Source organism: Festucalex cinctus, chromosome 17 (genome assembly GCF_051991245.1).
Source record: "Festucalex cinctus isolate MCC-2025b chromosome 17, RoL_Fcin_1.0, whole genome shotgun sequence".
Taxonomy (NCBI): Eukaryota; Metazoa; Chordata; class Actinopteri; order Syngnathiformes; family Syngnathidae; genus Festucalex; species Festucalex cinctus.
The window spans coordinates 3588717-3614362 of NC_135427.1; the positions used below are offsets into that span (position 1 = coordinate 3588717).

Below are 25646 nucleotides of genomic sequence, written 5' to 3' on the forward strand. Positions count from 1 at the left end.
ATTTTGTAATTTCCTAAAAAGAAGACAAAACTACTAATGATGGACATACCTAAAAAGAAGACAGGATATTTGTTGTACTTTTCTAAAAAGAAGACATACTATGTCATTTCCTGAAAAGAACAATATTAATGTTGCACTTTTTTAAACTTCCGAAAACAGACTAGTGAAACTATACTTAACTAAAAAGAAGACAAACTACCAGTATTGATGTTGCACTTTCCAAAAAGGAAATAGTGGACAATCTATACATATATAGTTCAACAATTCAACAAGAATTCACATTCGGTCTGAGCTTTTTTTGAATTTCGAAATGAGTAAATAAAACTGTTGTCAAATGATGATGTGGTGATGTTGCTGTAAAGAAATGTCACGGTTTTATTTTGACACCAAATCGCTGATAAATTCATGCCTGTTGAGTCTCACAGTTAAGCTTTCAAGGTCTTACGTCATTCCGTATTGTCCAGGTATTAGTCAGTAAAGTCAAAAGTAAGGCCGTGTTGCCGTTATGGTTTGCAGATGTCCCCCCGCATAGCAAGTCATTCCTTGCGACTCTGGCAGGGAATCCCACGACCACTTGGTGTGTTGTCTCCCTGGAAGAACCGCAGCACTTGCACCGCTGTCTCAAGATTCGGGGCTGGCTGCGGGCCAGAACGTGCAGATCGCTATCGGCCGTCCAGTCATTACAGACGTTCTGTAAATAGCGAGTCGGCGAGAGGAAACATCGCCCATCAAGTCACAACACATACACGAATAAACACGCATACTTGTCGGGATGTGTTATTTAACTGCTGCTATCGATGAAGTTGTTTCGCGGCAGACTCGTGTTGGATTGCAAAATCATTGAAGCGAAATCTCACGCGCAAGCTGCGGTTATGCTCACTCAAAAATGTATATTTTGGAAAAATGTGGCCAGTGTCACGTTTCACTATTTGTCTTTTGATATTTCAGTACAGAACATTGGGTGTTCAGAGTTCCCACAAGGGAATCATGTATGTATAGTGTGTAAACAAACACAGTGAAGCTCAGCCTCTGGCTGGCGGATGTCATGTCGAGCATTTAGAATGCCATGGTTTGACAGAATGTGAGACTTTTGAACTTTGAAACAGAGTTAGATCAATGATGCATGAAAAAACACAATTTGCAGCTTCTCTCAGAATAGCAAATGCAATTTTGACTTTTTTTCTTTCACTGACTGGCTGGAATACTTACATCACCAAAAAACAACAACAACAATAACAACAACAACAACAACAGTATTTGATGTGGCACTTTCATTAAAAAAATGGAGAATACTAAATTACCATACTAAAAAGAAGAAAAATATTGATTGCACTCTTAAATCGACAGATTGAGTTTGCGCTTTCCTTAAAAGAAGACAAAATAATGATGTTGCGCTTGATTAAAAACAAAACAAAAAAAACAAAACAAAAAAAACAAACATAGAAGATAGTGATGTTGCACGTTCCTAATGATAAAGAAAAATTAAGGTTGCACTTTCTTAAAATGAAGAGAAAAAAAGGCCGACAATTGATGCTGTACTTTCTTAAAAAGAAGACAACTATTGACGCTGCACTTTCCTGAAATTATGACACACCCGAATAATGTTTCATGTCACCATAGAGAAGAAAAACTATTTGTGTTTACATTCTTAAAAGAAAACAAATTGAAGGAAAAGATATTGATGTTGTAGCTTTCTTAAAAAGAAGAAATTTATTGCCGTTTCACTTGAAGACAAAGTATTGATGGTGCACTTTCCTCAAAGAAGACGTTTTTCTTCTTTTTATGAAAGTGCAACATTGAGTGTTTTCACTTTCCTCAAAGAAGACAGTTGTTCTTCTTTTGATGAAAGTGCAACATTGATAGTGTTTTCACTTTCCTCAAAGAAGACAGCTTTTCTTCTTTTGATGAAAGTGCAACATTGGTAGTGTGTTTTCACTTTCCTCAAAGAAGACAAAGTTTTTCTTTTTTTTAATGAACATGCAACATTGATAGTGTTTTCACTTTCCTCAAAGAAGACAAAGTTTTTCTTCTTTTTATGAAAGTGCAACATTGATAATTTTCACATTCCTCAAAGACAAATTGAAGTTGCACTTTTTTAAAGAGAAGACAAACTATTTGTTGCACTTTTCTAAAAAGTCAAATAATTGAGGTTACACATTCCTAAAAAGAAGACAAAATATTGATGTTGCACTGTCCTAAAAAGGCAAATGATTGTCTTGGTGACTGATGTTTCACTTTCATTTTTAAGTCCCATTACATCCCTAATGTTGATGTAGTCTAAGCGGTCTCGTATGTCCATGATCGTTTTGAATTAAGGTTCTGGACCGTCTCACATCCCAGGTGATGTGCAGACACAACTGTGGCGGACGGCTATACTGTACTCTATTATTTGCAGCCTCAGCAGCAGCGCAGGAATGCTTGCGACCCTTTGACAGCACACACAACACACGCGGTCGTTAATCCCGACGAGCCGGGAGACGACGCGGCTCCGCTCGCCAGCGTCGCCGAGCTCCACCTGAGTTTACTCAGGGAATTAAAAGAGCTTCTCATGGATCTTCATGTGGTTTCCCTCACATCAGACAAAAAAAAAAGGACGTTTTAGAGCATTTTGGTTTGATTAGAAAATATGGCACGAATGTGCCGCTTTGCTGGCTGGGAAAATAAATGGTCAACCACATGAAGACGTCTTTGTTAAGGTTAAGAGACCACATGTGCGCCACAAAGTGCCGAGAAACAGATGTTTGCGCTCGAGTCCCTGCGAGCAACATGGCCGCTTTCTGCTGAGCAAAGCGGCGACGTTCCCGAGTCTCGAGGATTCCGGAACCCCGAATGTGACACGGAATTTGAACCATGTGACATCCATCCAATGATCACAGCAAGTACTCTGAAGCAGTATGAGACCATGCTGACTTAACCGTGTCCAGATTACCAATTGAAACTGGCTTTGGTGCCTAAATTTTCTAAAAAGTTTGAAGAAACGCAAAAACAAAAGCTTCAAACCATAATGGAAGACATTAAGTGTCTTTGTGGGGCATGGCTCCTTGTGACATTTTGTGGGTCTACTTAAAATTGTCGTGCTTACTTCATTTCATGTTGCTTCAAGTGATTAATTTCCCCAAAATGCAAAAGATTCCTGGAAATGACAAAATAAATCCATTCAAAAATGGCCACTTCAAACCAAAATAGATGACTTCCTGTGTCTTGTTAAACAGCTTTTTGAAACTTTTTTTTTTTAGTATACTCATGATGGAAATGCCTAACAAATGTAATAAGTGCAACGGGCTTCAGATGCTAATTTTGTTTTTGTTTTTTTGTTTTTTAATTTGACAAGGTCATCGAAGTGACCAAATTGAACCTAAAATGGCAGATTCAAACCAAATTGGAAGATGCCCTGTATCTTTTTAGGCATAGGCTTTGTGACTTTTTTTGCACGTTTACCTATGATGGACATGACCACCAAATATTGTGTTAAAGTAAAACTGGCTTGGGGGATAAATTTGCAAAAATTCAAAGTTTTACAAACAACCAAAATGACCCTAAAATGGCCACGCCCAAGCAACATGGCGGACATATTCAGGCATGACTTTATGACACTTTTTTTGTGGGTCTGCTTAATATATATATACCTGCCCACCAAATTTCAAGTTGCTAAGTGCAACTGGATTTGGGGGCTGAATTTTCAAACAATTTAAAGGACAACTAGAACAACCAAAATGACCCCAAAATGGCCATGTCGAACCAACATGGCAGACTCCCTGTGTATTTTTGGGCATAGCTTCTTGAGACCTTTTTGTGGCTCTAGTCATTATCTTACCAAAATTCATGCTGCTAAGTTAAACTGGATTTGGGGACTGAATTTTCCCCCAAAAAATTAAAGGACTACTAGAAACCATACCAACCAACCAACATAGCAACTCAATGTGTATTTTTGAGACTTTTTTGTCGGTCTGCTCAATATAGACATACCTACCAAACTACTAGAAACAAATAAAACGATGCTAAGATGGCTACTTCCAACCAACATAGCAAACTCGCTGTGCATTTTTGGGCATGGCTTCTTGAGACTTTTTTGTGGGTCTGCTCAATATAGACGTGCCCACCAAATTTCATGTTGATAAGTGCAACTGGATTTGCGGGCTGAATTTTCTAACATTTTGAAGGACTACGAGAACAACCAAAATGACCCCAAAATGGCCATGTCGAACCAACATGGCAGCCATACCTACCAAATGTCATGTCGACAAGTGGAACTGGATTTGGCGGCTGAATTAAAAAAATCAAAATCAAAAAATCAAAGGACTACTAGAAACAAATAAAATGACGCTATAATGGCCACTTCCAACCAACATAGCAAACTCGCTGTGTATTTTTGGGCATGGCTTCTTGAGACTTTTTTGTGGGTCTGCTCAATATAGACATGCCCACCAAAATTCATGATGATAAGTGAAACAGACAACTGGGGCTGAATTTTCCAAATAACTGTGGGTGGGAGCTACTGAGCCTAATAATGACAACTACATTACACAGTCTGCGGATGATCTGCATGTTTGTCCTCACTTCATGTGTTCAGGTGTGTCCCGCACTGGTGGTCCGTGTATGTGTGTGCGCGCAGCCTCACTGTGGGAATCCGGCTCGGTGTTATTGTACACGTGGTGGGCTTGGCCATGACGCACTCCCACTCAAATAATGGGAACATTAAATATTTGGCCCAAATTATAATCATCCATTTCCTGGACTAATCACAGGAACACCGAAAGTAAGCAAACGTGCCGCCAAACGATGGCATTTCGCGATTGCGGAGGTCGGCGCGCCCTCCTTGCGGCGGGCCGCCCGTTTAGCATTTAGCTCACGTAACTGTCAAAGTCAGCATCTTCAGCGGAAAGCGTGCCACGCGGATCCTTTGCCCGTGCCAGAGGCAGCGTGAGGATCAAAGAAGGAAGGAATACGAGACGAGAAACACGTGGACGGCCGCTCGCGTGTTAAATGGAGTCGCTCCAGGTCCGTTCACAACTTTCCTGTTTACGCCAGGCGAGAGTGGCCTCGGACCGCCGGGCGAGAAATTGGGCGGGACAAGTCGTGAGGGGAGAAATTTGGACACCTTTTGGATTCCTGACATATTTTTTTTGTATGTGTTTTGTGATAGAACAATAGAAAATCTGACCACTAAGCCACTTAAAACAATACTACTGCAATTTTTGTTTTGTTTAGTTTGTTTTTTTTTAAATAAAAACGTTTACTTCCTTTGGACTGTCAAATTAAAACCCAAAGTTTTAGTGATAAAATTAAAAATAAGCAAAAAAAAAAAAAAAAAAAGATTCTAAACTCCCCCAAAGTTACTAAAATTGCTTGAAAAAACTAAGTGAAATTAAAAAAAAAATTAAAAAAAATTTTAAAAACGAAAACTAGCTGAAACTACATTTTATGTTTACAAAACTAACTAAAACTAACTATAATTATAGCAAACATGTCCTTCGTTTTAGTCTTTGGCAATTAATTTAATGCATGAGCCTTTGGGGATGATTTTAAATGTGATTTTTAGTCGATTTATTTTGATATAAACCGGACTAATGACGTTTGAAAGTATGTCACAAAGAAGTGACGTCATCAAGCAGAAGCCAAGAGAAAAGCACCTTCAGATGACGTCGCTACCATGGTGTTTTTTAAATATTGTGCACAAGTAATACACATTAAAAAAAAAAAAAAAAAATAATACTAATACTGAAACTAACAAACTAAACTAAAACTAAGCATTTTTTAAAGAATAAACGAATAACAACTAACAGAACCACCCTGAAAACTAATAAAAACTAACTAAAATGAAAAATTCCCAAACTATAATAACCCTACTGCAATATTAAATTTTCTAAATATGAAAAAGCACAAATAAATTATTTGTACAATTTTTCTCTCATTAACATTATGTGGCCCTTGCGTCCTTCTGATTTTCTGTATGTGGCCCTCAAATGAAAAGGTTTGGACACCCCGATCCTAAATGTTTTACAGGTAAAAATAAAACCACTTATCAGCTAAATTTGTGCACAATAAAATAAATCTACAGTGAAAAAAAAATCCACCACTCCACAGGTAAAAATAAGATTACCGTAAAAACGCTAAAAGTTATACATGTACGAATAAGACTCTAGTAAATCAAAACACAAAAAAACCCAACAAGGTTCATCTGGGTCCAGCTCGGGACCACAATTCACCTATTGAGCACCTCTGTTCTCTGGATTTCCATGAATCAAGTCGAGCGGCGTTCCGCTCGGGTCCCGCCTCAGCCCACCGACACAATAACGGTATTCATGTTTAACTGGCAGCGCTTTAGCCTACTTTTCATCTTTATTAGTAACAATATCCTGCACCTTGACACGCTCCGCCCGCAACCTCCCCTCCTCCGACCCCTCAATGGCAGTCAGGTAGAGCAAAAAAAGGTGGGGCCTTCCTTCCTTCCTTCCTGCTTTGTGACATGTTTAGCCCCCCCAAAAAAATGATGGCTCGTCTTTGTCACGAGCAAAGCCGCTCAGTTTTCTCTTTCACGCACACACAAAGGAACTCTGTAGTGTCGCCATGGAGACACTTTGCAGTACACTTATGCTCGAAATAACACTCATTAACTCATTCACTCGCCGCCATTTCCACATTTCGCAATCCCGTTCGCTCCCGGCTGTTGTACTGGGTTTTGACTGATTTTGCAAGGCCCACAGAATATTGTGTTCAATTGCTATAAAAGCATGGAACCTATCAAAAGAAAGATTAAAGTCTCTTCTTTCATCAGGAAAAAAAAGTATGTTTCTATCTGTTTCCGCTTTGCAGCAATTAGCATTAGAAATAGAGCTAAGTTTCATCAGTTTTCACAAATTATTTAAAATTGTAATTGAGCTTTTTTTCTACATGGCCCTGGTTGATCTCCTTTGCTCTGCTGCCACCTGCTGGCCGTTTGTGTAATAACTACCATTTCTGCAACCGTTCTTTGCAGTTGAGAGGCTGCATCAAAGCCTTCTGTATGCTCTAGCATTAAAAAAAAACAACAAAAAACGTATAAATACGTCTTTGGGACACTTACAACATTAAACAAAAACGTATTTACACGTTATTGGGAGCAAATGAGTTAAGGATTTTTTTATTTTTTTTGGTCTTTCATATCACTAACATGCAAAGAAAAACACATGTTGCATGATTGTAGCGTGTTGTTTTCTTTCCGGTGGTCTGTATGTCAAATTTATTGGGACACGTCGCTACTACAAATCCGAACGCTCCGCGAGACGCTTAAAACAACAAGCAAACAAAAGAACAAAGCGTGTCGTTGAATCATTTCATCGTGCCTCGGCACTCTCTCAACAGCCACATCATCGCCGCAGCTGCACAGACAAAAGTATTGGGACACATTCCACCTACAAGTGATAAGTAAAGAAAATGGTGGAGATGTTTCTTTATATTGCCAATTTGGTTGCTTATTCCATTTGTGTGCAGCAGAACAGCTAAATGCCGACTCACCATATTTGCTTTGAACTCGAGTCTGCAGACCTCAGAGCCCTACTATGTTTATATTCAATGAGCATTTCCTTAATGTATTCAGGACCTTTATCATTCAGTGATTCGTAGACCAGTAAAAGAATTTTAAAATCTATCCTAGTCTTTAGGACTTGAGCAACATGTTCAACACACTTGCACTACCTTAGCTTCCCGAAGTGGGTCCAAACAGATGTTGTAGATCTTGTTGTTTGTTAGTTTTTTTTGCTCGCTCTCTTCTGTCGAGCTGCAGGTTCCAAAACCAGGTTCCATCTGGTGTTGTTTTTATTGTTGCTGAAGTGGTTCTCATAAGGGCCTGTCAAGGTCAATCAATGCAGAATCCTGAAAGCAAAAACACAAGAGAGGAGCAGGGTGAGAGAGAGAGAGAGAGGAGAAGCGGCAGTAAAACAGACCAAAGTACGAATCAGGGGACACGTCTTAAATCAGTATTGAAACATTTCTACAAAGGAATTTCCACAGTTAGTCTGACTTGAGAATGCGCGTTTTGGGAATTTTTTAAATTATTATTATTATTAATTTTTCATACATTTTTAGACTTTTCTGCCTTTCTGTCAAATGTTTGACATTTTTGGCAATGTTATAGACATATGGTAATTTTCTGCCTCACTTCTTCCATTTTTAGACGTTTTATGGCATTTTTTTTAACTCACTTTTTATTTTTGCCTTTTTTTTTTTTACTTTCAATTTCTGACATTTTTGGCAATTTTGTGGACATATTATGGTAATTTTTGGGATATCTATTGTTTCTGGACATTCATAATTAGTTTTAAAAAGGATTTTTTTCCTACCTTTTTTTTTTAAAGAATTTTATGACTTGGCAATTGTCAATGACTTTTGTCATTGCATTTTTCTGCCTTTTGTTTTTTGAAATTTTATGGTTACTTTTTCAATGATTTATTTTATGCCTTTTTTTAAAATAGGTTTTCTGAATTTTTTTCAATTTTATCAAAAATATATGGTACTCTTCTGCTTTTCTTTTTTTGGGATATTTTATGGTCATTTTTGGGTCATTATTTATTTTTTTTAAATTTTGATTAATTTTTTATTTATAATTTTTTTTAAACTTTACTACCTTTCATTTCTCTTTTGCTGACAACTTACAAATTTGGGCTGATATTTTCTAATAGAAATTAATTCATTCCAAGAATATTTTTATCTAAAAATGTCAATAAATATGTAAAAAAAAAAAAAAAAAAAATCTTAAAAAACAAAACAAACAAAAAAAAAAACAGCAGCACCACGCTAAGCCATGTAATATTTTATGAGTAAGCATCAGAACTTTACCCCCAAGTTCTTCCTTACCAAAGACATCCAAGGAAGAGAAAAGGAACTTTTCCAAATTGTTACGCAAAAACAAATTGTTTAAAATGTCTTGATATGATGAAGAATTGAGATGGTTGAGTCATTAATTGACTCTCACATGACTTTGGTCCCTCTAATTCGCTTTGAAGGCTCTCATCAAGCAGGGACCACATGGGATAACATCTTGATTGGAAGCCAAAAGGCCACAATGAACACAAACATGACATCTTCCATTAAGTCAATCAAGAGCAATGTTGTGGTTTTAAAGTGGGGAAAAAAATCCCTCGGAAAGCTTCCCTTTGTTCTTTCGCTCTCAAACGAGGGAAACACAAAGCAGCGGCGGCGGCGGCTCTCGGTGTCGTCTCACATTTAACACACAAATGTTTCTGCGCTGACTCCATATGGCAATGAAGAGTCCAGGCGGCGGCTGGCGGCCGGATCAAAAGCGGCGGCGAGGGGCGAGTCCGTTTGTTGACGACGCGGCAAACAAAAAAAGCCGACAGGAAAGCGCGCGCGCCAGATGATGCAAACGCGGCATCGGAGGACTTCCCTGTTCCTCAAATGTCTTGTCTACCTGCCAGGTTAAAGAACTTGAATTCATCTCCAGTTAAAAAGCAGCAAAGACAAGAAATTGAAATTGCGGCCAAACAGTTGGTTCTCATGTTCTCATTTCCTCCGGGACGTCCCACTAATCAGCAACACAAGCGGGATGACATTTGTTTTTCAGTGCCTTGAGCAATTTTACTTGAAATGTCTTTCATTTTTGCCTCAATGAAGCAAATCACTGATGGATGGCTGGACTTGCGGCGCGGACAGATTTTTCCCAAGGCACTTGAATGCAATCGAAGAACAGAAACACCAATTACAGTTGCTGGGAACTGCTTAAAGACCCTCATGATGACACTACTAGAACCTGGATGACGATCAATAATCTCGAAATAGGACCAAAGAACGTTTAAAAGTGATTATTAAAAGTTCTGACTCGTGTCACACCTAATAAAAGAAGCTCAAGTGCAAAGTAGCGAGGATAAACAGTCTCTAGTGCACTTTCTATTGCTTTACTGAACAAACAGAAACAGAGGGTTGTCTCCACGACAACGAGACGATATGCCTTGCTCTTTGCCAACAGTCCCCCCCCCCCCGCTGGTATAACTTTTTTAAGACTAGTGCTGACCTAACCTAAACTAGCAAAACTATTCTCATTCACCACCAACTTGCTTTTGTACTCTCGTACCCGCACATATTTATGAAGATTGTGTTGCCTGGCCACTAACAATTCACATTTGGTCCACAGCGCGTCGTTACGGCATTCGAGTAGACGGTCAGACGGTTCAGCTCGGATAGATGAGAAAATGGAGGGAAAAACAGTAACAATCACCAACAACATGAGAGGGCGTGGAAGTGATAAATATAAAAAGTCAACAAGTCCACACCTCGTCCTCTTCTCGGATGTTACCAGACACGCCAGCCTTTAAGTGCCGCGCAGATGAATCAAGTCCACGCTCACTTTACACCGGGTCATTGTGTTGCGCGCACACAAAGCGGGCCGCCTTTCACCTCGCTGACGCCTCGTTTTGTCACTCGAGGCTTGAACGCAGGAAGTGGAGCAGTTTGTCCTCCTTTGTGTATGTGTGTGTGTAGGAAGACACACAAAAGATACAGTATCATCAGCTTTCACCTTTCGAAAAGATATAAAGACCCCGTCATTATTGTTTAACTTCTTTCTTTTTCTGAATTGGCCTGTGGGCCAGTTATGATTGAGCTCCATGAACTCTGCCCGGCAACAAGCTAGTGCTGCTAAGCTACTTTGGCTAAGTTAGCTCTGTGAGAACTGTCAAGCTGCCTGGTGAAACATGAAAATATTTAATAATGTTTGTCCTGCAAGGGATGATTGACAGGTTTGTTAGTGGGGTCCCGTGGTCAGCTCTGAACCGTCTGCAGCTTGAGCGCTACAAGCGTCACTCAAGCTAATCGAGTCACTCAAGAGAATGTCTGATTCATTGAGTAATCATCCACAAGACCTATTGAGTCGTTTTCATTGTTGTCCACAAACGTTCTCCTTAAAAATCCAAAAAAACAAGGAGGACTGGGACCATATTAGGAAACGAGCATCCTGCCACGGGGGCGCCACAAAGTGGTCCCGCCATGGCCAGACTGTTAGCCTTGGCACTCACGCTGTCTGAGAACCGACCGGCCCCGCTAACCTCTGGCAGCGAGGCACCTCCGAGCGGGATTGCCGTTGGGAGCAGAAATTAAAAATAGGTGGGGGGGTACTTGAGAACCCCTAATGAAGCAATCACATTCCGGGAGCCCGGATGGCGCTCAAGCTTTGTCCTTTTGAGGCTCCCAGTGAGACTTGAGGTAAATATTTATTTTAAGCGTGGGCACAAATCTGCAATGTTGTTGCAACGTTAATTACGTCAAAACTGACTTGATCGATGTGGTTTGTTTGCTGGATAAACAACATTTTTCTACAATTATGCCAAGTAGTTTACTCTTTTTTTTTTTTTTAAGATACGTAATTCTGCCGTGAACTCTTCTTTACAAAAGTCAGCTATGGAACCCAGGATGTGTTTTATTTACATTAGCGCTAGCGAGCTAGTGGATGCTAAGCTAAAACGATAACGTGGCTACTTAACTCATTCCCTCCCAGCCATTTTTACTGAATATTGTGTTATATTATGATAAAAACATGGAACCTACCAAAAAAATAAAAATAAAAAATAAAAAAAATAAAAAAGAAGGAAAAAGAAGTATATATCTATCTGTTTCCGTTTGGCAGCAATTAGCATTTGAATATAGCTACGTTTCATCATTATTCACAAATCTGCTAAGAATTGTGGGGAAACAGCTTGTTTTCATTATGGCCGTGGTTGATCTTCTATACTCTGCTGCCACCTGCTAGCCGTGTTGTAATTACTACCATTTTTTTCACCCATTCTCTGCAGTTGAGGGGATACATCAAAGCCTTCCGTATGCTCTAGCATAAAAAAAAAAACCGTATAAATATATCTTTGGGACACTTAATACATTTAAAATAGAACGTATTTATACGTTTTCGGGAGCAAATAGGGTTAAAAGTCTGTCGGGGCATGTCAGCGAGAACCAGTAATACGTACACCACAACAAGGACAACCTGATTTTGTGTCACAAATGCTAATGTTCATGCTAGCCTTCCTAAATTTTACCTCCTAATTTTTCAGTCATGATAGGCTTGCTAATGGATGCTAAGCTAAAATGAAATGATGAGCCACAATGAGGTCAGACAGTTTTCTATAATAAATGCTAATTTCAGTCTTCTTAACCTACAACTGCTCGGTAGAAACCGTTTTAGAGTGGTTAAAGCATATATTGTCGTTAGCATGCTAGTGGACGCTAAGCTAAAACCATAAAGTGGCTAACTAAAATCTGTCAGAGCATCTCAACTGGAACCAGTAACAAGTATGGCACAACAAGGGCAGACTGTTTTTGCTAGCCTTCCTTAAAATTTAGCTGCTTTATGTAAAACGCATCCTGTCATGTAAATGACTCTCAGTCATCGTCACAGGCCTGCTAATTAATGCTAAGCTAACTAGCGTTCCATAATAAATGCTAATGCCAACATTCTCAACCTTCACCTGCTTGGCGGAAACCATTTTAAGACGATCTAGGCATACGTCACCGTTGGCTCGCTAGTGGATGCTAACCCAAAATGATAAAGGGGCTACTTCAAAAGCTCCCCTCACATAGCTCCAAATCCTTTAAAGAGCCCGTCCGAGCGTCTCCACGGGAACACGCCCTCCAATAAACGAGCCTCCGCTCACGCCGGCGCCTGCCAGGAATGTTTTTACCACTTGGGTGGCACTCGGCTGAGAAGCGACCCCCCCCCACAAATGTGCCACAACAATGGCAACCTGATTTGCACTGACTACATTTGAAAGCCCCTCCAGAAGTGAGTTAGCAAACAACTCACATCCAATGTCACTCACAGCTTATTCGTCCAGATATTCCCTCGCTTGGGAAAAGTCACGTCTCGGTCCAGGAATGTGAATTGGCATGGCAGCAGCGATTGGAAACTCTATCCATAGCTTTAAATCCTTATTTTTATTCATTTATGTACCGTCTATAATATTTACAGTATTTATCCAGGTGAGGCAATTCAGAAGAGACATGCAAAGCCAACCTGGTAATCGGCCTCATTGGAAACCTTGACCTTCATTTAAAACCATATCTCTGGCTTTAACCACTCATGAGAAACCTGTAATTTGAAACCCCATCCCTTGGCTTGAAAACCTAATTTAGAACCATATCTTTAGTTTGAAACACTAACTTGAAACCCTATCCCTAACTTTACGCCTTTAAAACCTTACCCCTGTCCTGAAACCCTAATTTAAAACCATATCCCCATCTTAAAACCTTAATTTGAAACCATATCCCTGGGTGTAAATACTCATTGGAACCCTCATTTGAAGCTTTACCCTGGCTTGAAACCCAAATTAGAAACCCTAACCCTGGCTTGAAGCCTTATTCGAAAACCATAGGTCTCATTTAAAACCCCAATTGACAACCATTTCCCTGCTTGAAACCCTAATCAGAAGCCCCAACTGAAAACCATTTAAGACCATGTCTCTGCCTTTAAACCCTCATTTCAAACCCTAATTTGAAACCATATCCCTGGGTGTAAATACTCATTGGAACCCTCATTTGAAGCTTTACCCTGGCTTGAAACCCAAATTGGAAACCCTACCCCTGGTTTGAAGCCTTATTCGAAAACCATAGGTCTCATTTAAAACCCCAATTGACAACCATTTCCCTGCTTGAAACCCTAATCAGAAGCCCCAACTGAAAACCATTTAAGACCATGTCTCTGCCTTTAAACCCTCATTTCAAACCCTAATTTGAAACCATATCCCTGGGTGTAAATACTCATTGGAACCCTCATTTGAAGCTTTACCCTGGCTTGAAACCCAAATTGGAAACCCTACCCCTGGTTTGAAGCCTTATTTGAAAACCATAGTTCTGATTTAAAACCCCAATTGACAACCATATCACTGGCTTGAAACCCTAATCAGACTTACAACCATTTAAAACCATGCTTTTAAACCCTCATTTCAAACCCTAATTTGAAACTTTAATTTGAAACCCTAATTACAAATCTTATCGTGAAAACCTAATTTAAAAATCTATCCCCGTCTTAAAACCGTCATTTGAAACCCTATCCCGAGTGTGGAAAAACCTCAGTTGAAACCGTATCCCTGGCTTGACACCCTAATTTTAAACCCTACTCCAAGTCTTGAAACCCCAATATAAAAGTCGAATCTCTGGTTTGAAACCTTACCCCCGTCTTGGCCCGGGAATGCAAGTCGTGGCGTCGCCATGGCCTCTGCACGGGATGGCAGCCGGGGAAGAAGAAGAATTTCCATCCGTCCGTCCATCCATCCGTCCGTCCGTCCGTCCATCCATCATTTCCGTGTCAGCATCGCCAACCTCATGCTGGCTCTCCTAAGTGTCACCACACACGCACACATTTTCACACACAAAACTGCGGGTAGACGCATTGATAGCATTAATCATTGTCATCACGCGATTATATTGAATATAACATCTGCTGTGCATGTACGATGATGTGAAGATTCCATCATACCACACGTGTCAGCGTGTTCGAGTGCGTGCGCGCGGGTACTGATTACAAACATGTTTTTTTTTTTTTTTCCGGAGGATTCTGTTGATTAGAGATGCTTTTCCGTTTGATGAGATACACTGATGAGAAGCATATTTAGGACACGCCCCCTGAGCGAAGATTGGCTCGCGTTGAGGGTTTACTCCTTTTTAAAAAATTTTGTGCTTTACAAAAGTTTTCACCTGATGTCGGCCTGAAGTGTTAAGATTTACAGTACATAAAACACAGTTCACCTGCTCCGCACGCACACGCACAGATGAGAGAGTTTAGCCCGGCCTGGTTAGGACATCGCGATCCCGATGTTTCCAATCAGGCGCTCGGCTTGAACAAAGTGAAGACGAGGCCCGCCCTGCCACGGTGCGTGCGCGCGTGCGTAAGAATCCCGGCTCTTAAGCCAAATGAAGAACACCGGCCCAATCCCTCCCATGGGCCTCAACATTTTTCCTCGCTAATTATGATTGTGATGATAAATGTGATCTTTAACTCATTCACTCGCCGCCATTTTCACATTTCGCAATCCCGTTCGCTCCCGGCTGTTTTACTGGATTTTGACTGATTTAGCAAGGCCCACGGAATATTGTGCTATATTGCTATAAAGGCATGGAACATATCAAAAGAAAGATTAAAGTCTCTTCATTCATCAGGAAAAAAAAAGTATGTTTCTATCTGTTTCCGTTTTGCAGCAATTAGCATTAGAAGAGAGCTAAGTTTCATCAGTTTTCACAAATCTATTTAAAATTGTAATTGAGCTTTTTTTCGACATGGCCCTGGTTGATCTCCTTTGCTCTGCTGCCACCTGCTGGCCGTTTGTGTAATAACTACCATTTCTGCAACTGTTCTTTGCAGTTGAGAGGCTGCATCAAAGCCTTCTGTATTCTCTAGCATTAAAAAACAAACAAACAAACAAACAAACAAACGTATAAATACGTCTTTGGGACACTTCAAACATTTAAAAAAAAACGTATTTATACGTTATTGGGAGCAAATGAGTTAAAAAGCTTTGAGCTGCTTTGCGTCCGAAAAACTTCAGTCTTGCATTCCGTTGCGAGCTGTTTTTTTTTGTGTGCGTAAAACGCCGCTTTGACGTCAACGTTTCAACACGCTCGCAAACGTGGAGGAGGAAGAAGAAGAGGAGGAGGAGGAGGTGGCGTCCATATGATCCCAAATCCCAGCTGTTGTTTTAGCCACTGAGGAGCTCCGATGTAACACAATCGCTTTTTTATACGCTTTGCAGCAACGCTAAACACTTCGTTTGCCACAACAAGGCGTTGACATCTCAGAAACAAAAACGGATCGACTTTGAGTGATGTCGGACGAGAGATGCATGTGGAAAGTAAACAACATTTGTCTGACCTTTGCCCTGTTGTGAGGTACGAGTGAGTTGTCATTCATAGGTCCAAGCCATGTTTAGATTTTCAAATATGGGTTGCATGCCAGGGATATTGCTTCAAATTCGGGTTGCAAGACTGAGGTCGACTGTCAAATGATGGATGTAAGACAAAGGTAGGGCTTCAAGCTAGCGCTACGGTTTCAAATTGAGTTACTAAAACAAGAATTGGGTTTCAAATGAGGGTTCGGCCGTGACAGCGACATTAAAAACGGTGGCCGCAAGTTTAATGACTTCTTCACTTGTCATCTAGCGCAGCTAACATGGGACACATTAGCATAAAACATTAGCGGGATGTGCCGTCAATGTTTTTTCCAAAGCCGTAATTCTCCACTCAAAGCGGAGAATAAACACATTTAATTGTTTGAGATGGATGTCAGTGATCATGTAGCGTGTGCGGGCGGGCGGCATGTTGCAGTTAAAACTCCTCTGGGACAAAGTCAGAGCACAAATAAATCACCGGAGCTGACAGACGAGCGTAAACACGTCCCGCCAGGAAGTTGAACTTGCCGAGATGGAAAAGCCGAGACTGTGTGCTTATGTGTGACTTTATTTTATTTATTTATTTATTTTAGCTGCTTTTGTAATATACAGTACAATGTAACTGTAGCAAAAATAGCATGTTTGAGAGATGTATAGACAGCTTAGCGCCTGAATTAAAAAAAAGTAATAGATTTGAACAGGTCATGAGCACTTATGTCCATGCTTTCCATTTGATGAGAACATCGCCACCTGCAACATGGCCGCCAAGCTGACACATTTTAGTCTACTAGGTAACACTAAAAACAATTGGGTGAAAAACTTTTTGAGTTATTTATTAAAGACAAAAAGTTGTGTCAAATTAATAACTCACAAAATAACATAATTTAAAATCAAACAAAGTATTTTTGGGGGGGGGTCAGTTGAGCCAAAAATAACCCCAGGTGGGTCCAAAAAAGAACCTACCCAATTTTTCAGGTTACAGTATTTATCTAACTTTTGACCCAAAAACTTGTTTAGCTCCGTTGGGAAAAATATAACCCAAATTTGGTCAACTTTATGGGTTATTAATTTGACTCAAAAAGTTTTGTCAAATGAATAACCAACAAAACAACCTAATTCATCATGTCATTTGAGTCAAAATAACAACAACAAATTGGGTCAAAGAGAACCACACTAATTTTATGGGTTATTTATTTAACCCAAACAGTTGGGTCAAATAAATAATCCACAAAAAAAAAAAAAAGTTGTTTTTTTTTTATTATTATTCTGCTAAATTGGATCTAAACAAACTCAAATGTGGTAAAAAAAAAAAAAAAAAAAAAAAACGGGCTGCTGGGCAGTCTGTTTTGTTCTAGGTTATTTTTATGACCCAAATAGTTGGGTCAAAACAAAACAACCAAATTTTTTTAGTCAGTTGGTTTAACATTAAAAAAAAAAAACTAAAAAAAGAGAGGGAGATCCAACATTTATTCAAATTTTGTGTTGAATAAATGTTGTGTCTCTTTTTCTTTTTTTTTTTTTTGTTGAACCAAACTAAAAAACTGACTAAAAAGAATGTGGTCATTTTGTTTTGTCCATCCATCCATCCATTTTCTTGACCGCTCATTCCTCCCAAGGATTGCGGGGGGTGCTGGAGCCTATCTCAGCTGGCTTTGAGCAGTAGGCGGGGTACACCCTTGGACTGGTTGCCAGCCAATCGTGGCGTTTTGTTTTTTGTCAAATAAATAACTTATAAAACAACCAAATTTTTGGCCCATTTGAGTCAAGAATAACCCAAATTGCATCAAAAACGGGAACCCACAAAGCAACCGAAGTTGAATAACCCACAAATCAATTGTTTTGAAACCATGTGAATTATTCATATCCTATATGGTTTCTACCTTGGGTTCATTTGATTCAATTGTTTGGGCCAATTCCATTTTGATTTCAATTCAGAGTGAATAAGTGTGCCGTACGTTGATCGCAAAACTGACCTTGTTATTGTGACATGAAGCATACGGCATGTTGAACTGGAGTGGGGGTCTCCTCTTCAAACCCTCCGTGGGGGCATCAGTGACATCACATCACTGATGGGGGGTGGGGGGGGGGGGGGGGTGTCTTCGTGTGGTGATGCTGGCCGGCAGCCAAGCAGGACATCTCGCAAAAGAGCTGCGACTGCACAACAAAGACGCATAAAAGTCATCGTCAAGACGAGCGGGCTGAAATACTCCACGTGCGGTGGTCTTTGTTCCTCGTGGGGGGAGCGGCGGCGGGGGGGCGGACTTGCTTCTCGTCCTTTATTACCCGTCGCCGTTTAATCAAGTGCACCCTGGACGCACTTCACAGGAAACCCCGCCAAAACAAGCACGTTAAATACGTCCAATAAGCGACATGCAGACGCATCAATTCCCAGCATCCATTTCAAGTGAAATATGGAAGTTATCATAGAAATGAGGGATCGCATCCATTTAACTCTTTGATGTGCTTTTGTTCGTCATTCCGCTCGTAACTTACGCGAGGGGGCAGCTAAGTTCACTTGCAATAACACCAAGACACTTGCGCTTCACGTAGTTGACTTTGAGGCGGTTGCCGTGGGTTACTAGGGATGTCACGATGAGGGGCGATATCGTGATATCAAAACTGCCACAATATCGTCGTCGTCATGTTCACAATATTTAAAAGGAACACATCTGTTGAGAAAAAAAAAAAAAGTCAGTTTGATTTCCATTTATGCAGATCTAGCACCCTCTAGTGGCTATTTTATTAGTGCAATTTAATTTTCATTAGGGATGTTTTGGCCTTCTATGTTTAAAATCGATGCTAATTGTCAGATGACAATGCTTGTGAAGCGATCAATGTGTGCTTGCATGAGCAAATAATTGCCTCACTATTGTTATTAGAGATTGGAGATGGTTTATATGCATTGCTGTTATGTTTTTATTTTAGTATGAGTTTTTTTCTTACAATATTGTGATCTTTTGTAAATATCGCCAACAATATCGTGATAATTATCGTATCGTGACGTTTGGATATCGTTACATCCCTTTGGGTTACAATTCTCATGTAACGCATCCCCCTTCACAATCGTCACGGGATTGACTGGCGGCCATTATTTGGGTGTCACAGCAAGGTTGGGATCTAAAAAGTTAGCGTTTCAAACCAGGTTTGGGATTAAAAACGGGGTTATTTCAAACAAGGGTGATGGTGAGTTTCAAAGTAGGGCCTCACAGCAAGGTAGAGATTTAAATCAGGGTTTCAAGCCTGACTTGGGCCTCCAAATCGAAGGTATAGTTTTGATTTTGCATAGTTTGAAACCCTAATCCAGGTTTGAAACCCTACCAGAAATACTGTCTTACATCAAAGACATCTACTGGCGACCATTCCAGGATCTATTCATCTGGGGATTAAGTGACCCTGAGCCGCATATGGAAAATGGATGGCGCGTTGCCGTGGCAACACCTGCACGTTGGATGCCGATCCAAGAAGAACACAAGCTGGGCCGATCCAAAGTCCTTTCCGCGGCGGGAAAAAAAAATCCGGGAAAGACTTCCGACGTGTTTGATGAATGGGATAATGTGAAGGGAAGACGCTGGCGGCATTCAAGTGAAATACGACAACGGATGCTTTGCTCTCTTTTACTGCACACAAACACAGAAACACATTTTAACCCTTTGAACGGCTGCCATTATGTAATCAATGACATCCTAACTCATGTTTGAAGCTCTGACTTCAAACTCAAATCTTCTCCGACTCTAAAGCAGCGGTGTCCAAACTTTTTCATTTGAGGGCCACTTACAGAAAAATCAGAAGGAGGCAAGGGCCACAAAATGTTATGAAGAGAAATTGTGTTTAGTCCTAAAAATTGTACAAATAATTTACTTGTGCTTTTGCATATTTTGAAAAATGCTACAGTGTACATAAACAATTTTATTTGGAATATGGCAGTAGGGTTATTATAGTTTAGAATTTAGAATTTAGAATTTTAGTTAGTTTTTTATTAGTTTTCAGGGTGGTTATGTTAGTTTTTTTTATTAGTTTTAGTTCTTTAATAAATACTTAGTTTTAGTTTAGTTTTAGTTAGTTTCAGTATTAGTATTAGTTTTTGTTTTTTTGTTTGTTTGTTTTTTTTATGTATTACTTGTGCGCAATATTTAAAAAACACCATGGGAGCAACGTCATCTTGATCTGGAGGTGCTTTTTTTTTTTTGTCCTTCTTTTAGAGATGGAGCTGCTTTTCTATTGGCTGATGCTAGATGATGTCACTTCTGCGTGACATACTTTCAAACGTCATTATTCTGGTTAAAATCAAAATAAATCTACTAAAAATCACATCAAAGTCTAAAACGAAGTACATTTTTGCTAAAATTATAGTTTTTAGTTAGTTTTGTAAATATAAAATTTAATTTCAGTTAGTTTTCATTTTTTTAAAAAGCATTTTCGTTTTCATTTTATTTCGTGAACGAAATTGTTTTTGGAATTTTAGTTTGAGTTATTTCATTCGTTTTAGTTAACTCAAATAATCTTTAATAGCCAAACATTTTTGTTTTTATTTTATTTGAACTGCGTCAAATGCCATTTTTAGCATATGTCGCGGGCCACTAAAAAAAAAAAATGGACGGCGGGCCGCAAATGGCCCCCGGGCCGTAGTTTGGACACCCCTGTTCTAAACCATTAACTTCATATCATTCTGTCGTACATTTCTGGGTGAAGTGTTACTGAAACACACTCCACATATAACAGCATATATCAAATATACACACTACATAATACACTAATGAAGTCCTTAAACCTTCATGCACAGCTGACCACGTTAATCGGACCCCTCGAGGCAAATCTACGCCTGCAGGAGACATCACGCACATACATCAGACCCGACAGGGCGCTCGGTGCTGCAGGTGCACGATGGCGTCACACCCAGCGAGCTCACGGTCAGGAATGAGTTGTGGCCTTCGTATGAGTCGGGTTGTGGACGTTGTGTCACGCCTGGTTAGCTGGCTGCGCTACATTAGCTTAGCTCAAGAACAACGCCGGATGTCTTCATCTTTGAGTTCCGTCGTTCGGTGACGGCCCCGTGGAGGTATGCAAGGGAAACCTGCTCAGTTGTGGAGCAGCTTCCAGGAGGTTTGGGAGGGGTGGCTTGCTTTTGGACTTCGTGTCTTGGAAAAGTTTGCAGGTTTCATTGTGCCAGAACTTGTAACAATAGAGGCTATTAAGGGCTTTTTTTGTTTTTTTTTGTTTGTTTTTTGTTTTAGAGGAATTTAGGTCACGACTGTTTGAAAGATCAGTGTTGACACATGAAGATCAATGAAGGCATCTTAGGGAAACCTGATCAGTTTTGGATCTGCTTCCAGGAGACTGGATTGGGAGGTTTTACTTGCTTTTATGCCTTGCATCTTCACAACGCCAATATCTTTGTGCCAGAAAAAAAAAAAAAAGAGGCTACAAAAGAAGTTTTGTCGAAAAATAGCTCGGGTTTTGGCACAATATGGCTTCAATTAAGCTGTGGAGGTATCTTAGGGAATCGTGTTCAGTTTTGGAGGGCCTTCCAGAAGACATGATTGGGAGATCTTATTTTCTTTTGTACTTTGGAGCAAGATATTTTGTGTGCCAGATCTTGTAAGAACTGAGGGTACAAAAAGAGTTTTTTTTTTTTTTTTTTTTGGGGGGGGGGGGGGGGGGGGGGAAATACAGCAAAAGATGTTGGTGTCAAAAAGGAGTTTTAGATCCGCTTGTGGATATGACATACACACGTTTTGACACAGAACATCATCAATGAAGCACCATGGAGGCATCTTAAGGAAACCAAAACCGATCTTGGTGCCAGAACTTGTAACAAAAAAGGCGACCAAAGAAGTTTTGTTGAAAAATAGCCCAGGCTTTGACACAGCATATCTTCAACAAAGAACCTTGGAGGCATCTTAAGGAAACTTGCTCAGTTTCTAGAGGAGCTTCCAAACTGAAAAATGACAACTGGACGGGGACGAGATGTTCCTTGGTTTTCTAGTTTCTGTCAGATATTTTTTGCATGTCAGAGATTGTAATGATGAAGGCTACAAAAGGAAATTAGAGCAACAGATATCGTTGGGTTGTGGATATTGTCACGCCCGCTTTGTTTGTCAACATAAACATTAGGCAGACACTTTTATGACCTTTTTTTGAGGCATATTAAGGAAACTTGCTCAGTTTTGAAGCAGCTACAGAAGGCTGGATAGGGATATGTTTTTCGGCTATACCTGTTTGCTAGGCTACAAAAGAAGTTTTGCTGGAAAACAGAGCAACAGATGCTGGTGGTCAGGAAGGAGTTTGGGTTCTGGATGTCATGTCACGCCTGCTTTAGCTGTCACATAAACATCAGGCAGACATTTTTATGACCTCTGCGCAAGTTTTGACGCAGTATGGCTTCAGCGCAGATCCGTGGAGGCACCTCAGGGAAATCTGCTCAATTTTAGAACAGCTTCCAGAAAACTGGACAGGGACAAGATACTTGGTTTTGTACTTTGTGTCAGATATTTTGTGTGCCAGAACTTGCAATGACGGAGGCTACAAAAGAAGTTTTATTGGAAAACAGATGCTGAAGAGCTCGACAAGCCATCCAACAAGGAGAACGATTCCCTTGACGGTGTTAAACTTATATGCCATCTTCCTCCGCTCGTCCGCCTTTCCTAATGGATCCTGCAGCGACGCGCGACGACGGCGGCCCGGAACGTCCGACCCGTCCCTGTTGCGAGCTTCGGAGGATACAACAGGAATCCGATTGCACTAGGCAACTCATCCCCGTCCAACACAAAGATACGAAGGTTTCCCATCTGGTGATCTCCGGTTTCGGCCCGCTTGGACGGCGTCTTGCTGTCGCTCACCAGAGGACGCGTGTTTGGAACGGTGCAAACATCAGCAGGAATCCTTCAACTTTTCATGTTCGCTTGACTATTTTGACAATTCGAGCTTGGCGCTCTTATTTCTAATTTGCCTTCCAGCAATGAAATCGCCCTGAAAATGTTTGTTTGGAAGCTCGGAGCTTGTTGAGAAACAATCGGCTTGATCAGACTCAAGTTCTTTGATTACAATCACATGTTGACCTTTTAAAATCTGTTTAAGGTGGAATAAATGATCACATCTTTGTACGCCGGAGATTTAACATTCTCCATGTCCGACAACAGTCCTACTTTGACTTACAACCGGTGTTCCCAGTTACGTTAAAAAAGTAACTTAGTTACTTTTACTAAATACCAGATTGTAAAAGTAACTTAGCTACTTTATTCTTTACTTGATTTTAAAAGTAACTTGGCTACTTTACTGATTACTTGCTTTTAAAATAACTTGGCTACTTTACTCGTTACTTTATTTTAAAGTGACGATAAGTAAGATTACAAGTTACTTTTAACAGATGCCGACAACTGTACTAAACTCAATATTTATTGGAACTGCATTTTTAACAGATGTTTAAGGGTAAAGTTCCCTACCTTAATGCTAACATGCTATTTAAAAAATCCATAAGCACACTGGCTAATTATTAGCATCTGTGATTTCTCGGAGCGTGACAATATATCGATATTGTGATAAATCATAATACTTTGTTTCCCAATAGATTATCGATACGCCTATGTAAGTATCGTGATAAATTGTAGTTAATATTCAGCCACTGTTCATGACTTATTGAGCAATTACTTCGCGGACCACTAGGTGGAGCGCCTCATTAGAGTGGCGGGGAAATGGACGAAAGTCTTCAGGAGAAGAAGACTCATGAGCTTAGTTTTATTATTATTATTAATATTAGTTTTATTTTATACATATATAGTTATATTTATTTCTTATATTACATATATTTATTTATATTATTATTATTATTATTATTTAAAATAATTGTTATTTATTATTATTATTATTATTATTTTATTATTATTTTATGATTAGTTTTATCGTAGATTATCGTGGATTTATTACCTGACCAATATATCGTCATATTGTGAGATAATCGTTATCGTGAGCCTTGTATCGCGTATCGTATCGCAGGCATGTATTCTTTATCCTCTGTGAAGAACGACTAAAGTTACTTCTGGATTAAGAAGCGGCGAGTGCAGTATATCTATACGTTTGTCTTAAAATTGTTTTAATTGTATTCGATGATATCATGACCATATGTAGATTATAAAGTTGATGATGCAAGTTAATTCTACAAAACATGCTGGAAAACAATCAAAGCTTGTTTGGTATCAAGAGAGGAAAAAAAAATGTTTTAAATATGTTTTGCATTTTGTATTATCAAAGATGATAATCAGAATCATAAATCTTCAAGAAATATGTGAGATTTCATGATTTTATTTCCGGGCCATATGTCCCGTTGTCTGTGTCTAATTGCTCACCTCTGACGGACGCCCCGCTGCTCCTTCATAAATTGACGCCAGCTGCGGACGGTTGCAGCGAAGACAATCCTGGAGCACATCAAACGCAAGATCATGAAAGAGAAGAAAAAAAAAGAAGAAGAAGAGGATGGTCAGCATCAAATTATGTCTCTGGCTCGACGGAGGAAACAGCCGCGACCTCTTTCACTTTCATCCTTGTCTCGGGTACACATGTTGCTCTTGGGGCTAGTTGTTGACACGTGTGACATCTAAACTCTCTCAGGAGGAACACGGAAAATCTCACCTAGCGACGACAGAGGTGGGGAATGATGACGATGAGGTTGAGGTGGTCCAGGCAGTAACAGGCAACCTCGAGTCTTGTGGAATAGAGAGAGAAAAAAATAAATAAATCTACACACTCCTGTTCACATGCTAGGTTTTGGTGATTAAAAATGAGACAGAGATAAATCATTTAAAACTATAACCAATTGGAAAAAAAAATAAAAATCAAACAAGGAAGTAAAAATAAAGAAATAAATTGGGTTCCACAAGTGCGCACACTCACTTGTATCCTAGCTATTAGCCTAGCCACGACGCTAATGCTAACATTCTATACTTATACGATGTATCGATGTTAGTTTCATGCTACGCTAGATATCAGCTAAACAATTAGCTTGTCAAGCTAAGATATCATTAAATACTATCAATGCTAAGTACCATGTGGAATGCCATGTTACTCTAGACATCAGCTAAACAATTAGCTTATCAAGCTAAGCTAGCATTAAATACTAACTATCAATGCTAAGTACCATGTGAAATGCAATGTCACTCTAGATAACAAGCTAAACAATTAGCTTGTCAAGCTAAGATATCATTAAATACTATTAATGCTAAGTACCATGTGGAATGCCATGTTACTCTAGACATCAGCTAAACAATTAGCTTATCAAGCTAAGATATCATTAAATACTAACTATCGATGCTAAGTACCATGTGGTATGCAAACGTGACGACGTGAAGCCATGCTAGCTTACCTTAGGTTGTGCTTCTGCCATGTTTTTATGTTTAAGTGTTTGATGAAAACCTGTACTATTAGTTAGATATTAAATGTCTATTTAACTGGTTGAATGCCAAAAGCGTTTAATAACGTATGCGAAAATCCTAATGAATGCCGCCATAAACGGTAATTGACGTTACTCTTTTTTTTTTTTTTTTTTTTTTTTTTTTTTTTAAATGAATGGGAAGTGCAAGTTCTTATGGAGCGCTGCCTGGTCAATGGAGTTGTGAAATCAAAAACACCCGCTAAGATGGCAGCATTGTACCTCTTTTCAAAGGGCTCAAGGTGTATGAAATTACAATGGAATATGACAAATCTGATTAAATAGAACGTTTTCAAGGACAACGTGAATGATCAAAGCCTTTGTCATATTAAATCTAATTCACAGAGCGTCACTAAAAAAAAATTAAA

The 25646-nt window shown here is 39.6% G+C and overlaps 1 protein-coding gene and 1 long non-coding RNA gene across 2 annotated transcripts in view; both read right to left on the bottom strand.

The window, feature by feature from the left end:
• The window catches only part of meox1 (mesenchyme homeobox 1), a 39195-nt gene extending 31504 nt beyond the window's left edge, over positions 1 to 7691 (bottom strand). Inside the window, exon 1 of the mRNA XM_077503391.1 lies at positions 7675 to 7691. The gene's annotated coding sequence lies outside the window, so the exon portion shown is untranslated. The remainder of the gene's footprint in view (positions 1 to 7674) is intronic.
• On the bottom strand, positions 7299 to 24548 carry LOC144005293 (uncharacterized). The gene is made up of 4 exons (XR_013279532.1): positions 24378 to 24548; positions 24200 to 24268; positions 14150 to 14313; positions 7299 to 7851 (listed from the first exon to the last, which is right to left on the bottom strand). It is a non-coding gene; the product is annotated as an uncharacterized LOC144005293 (long non-coding RNA).
• Between the last annotated feature and the right edge of the window lie 1098 nt (positions 24549 to 25646).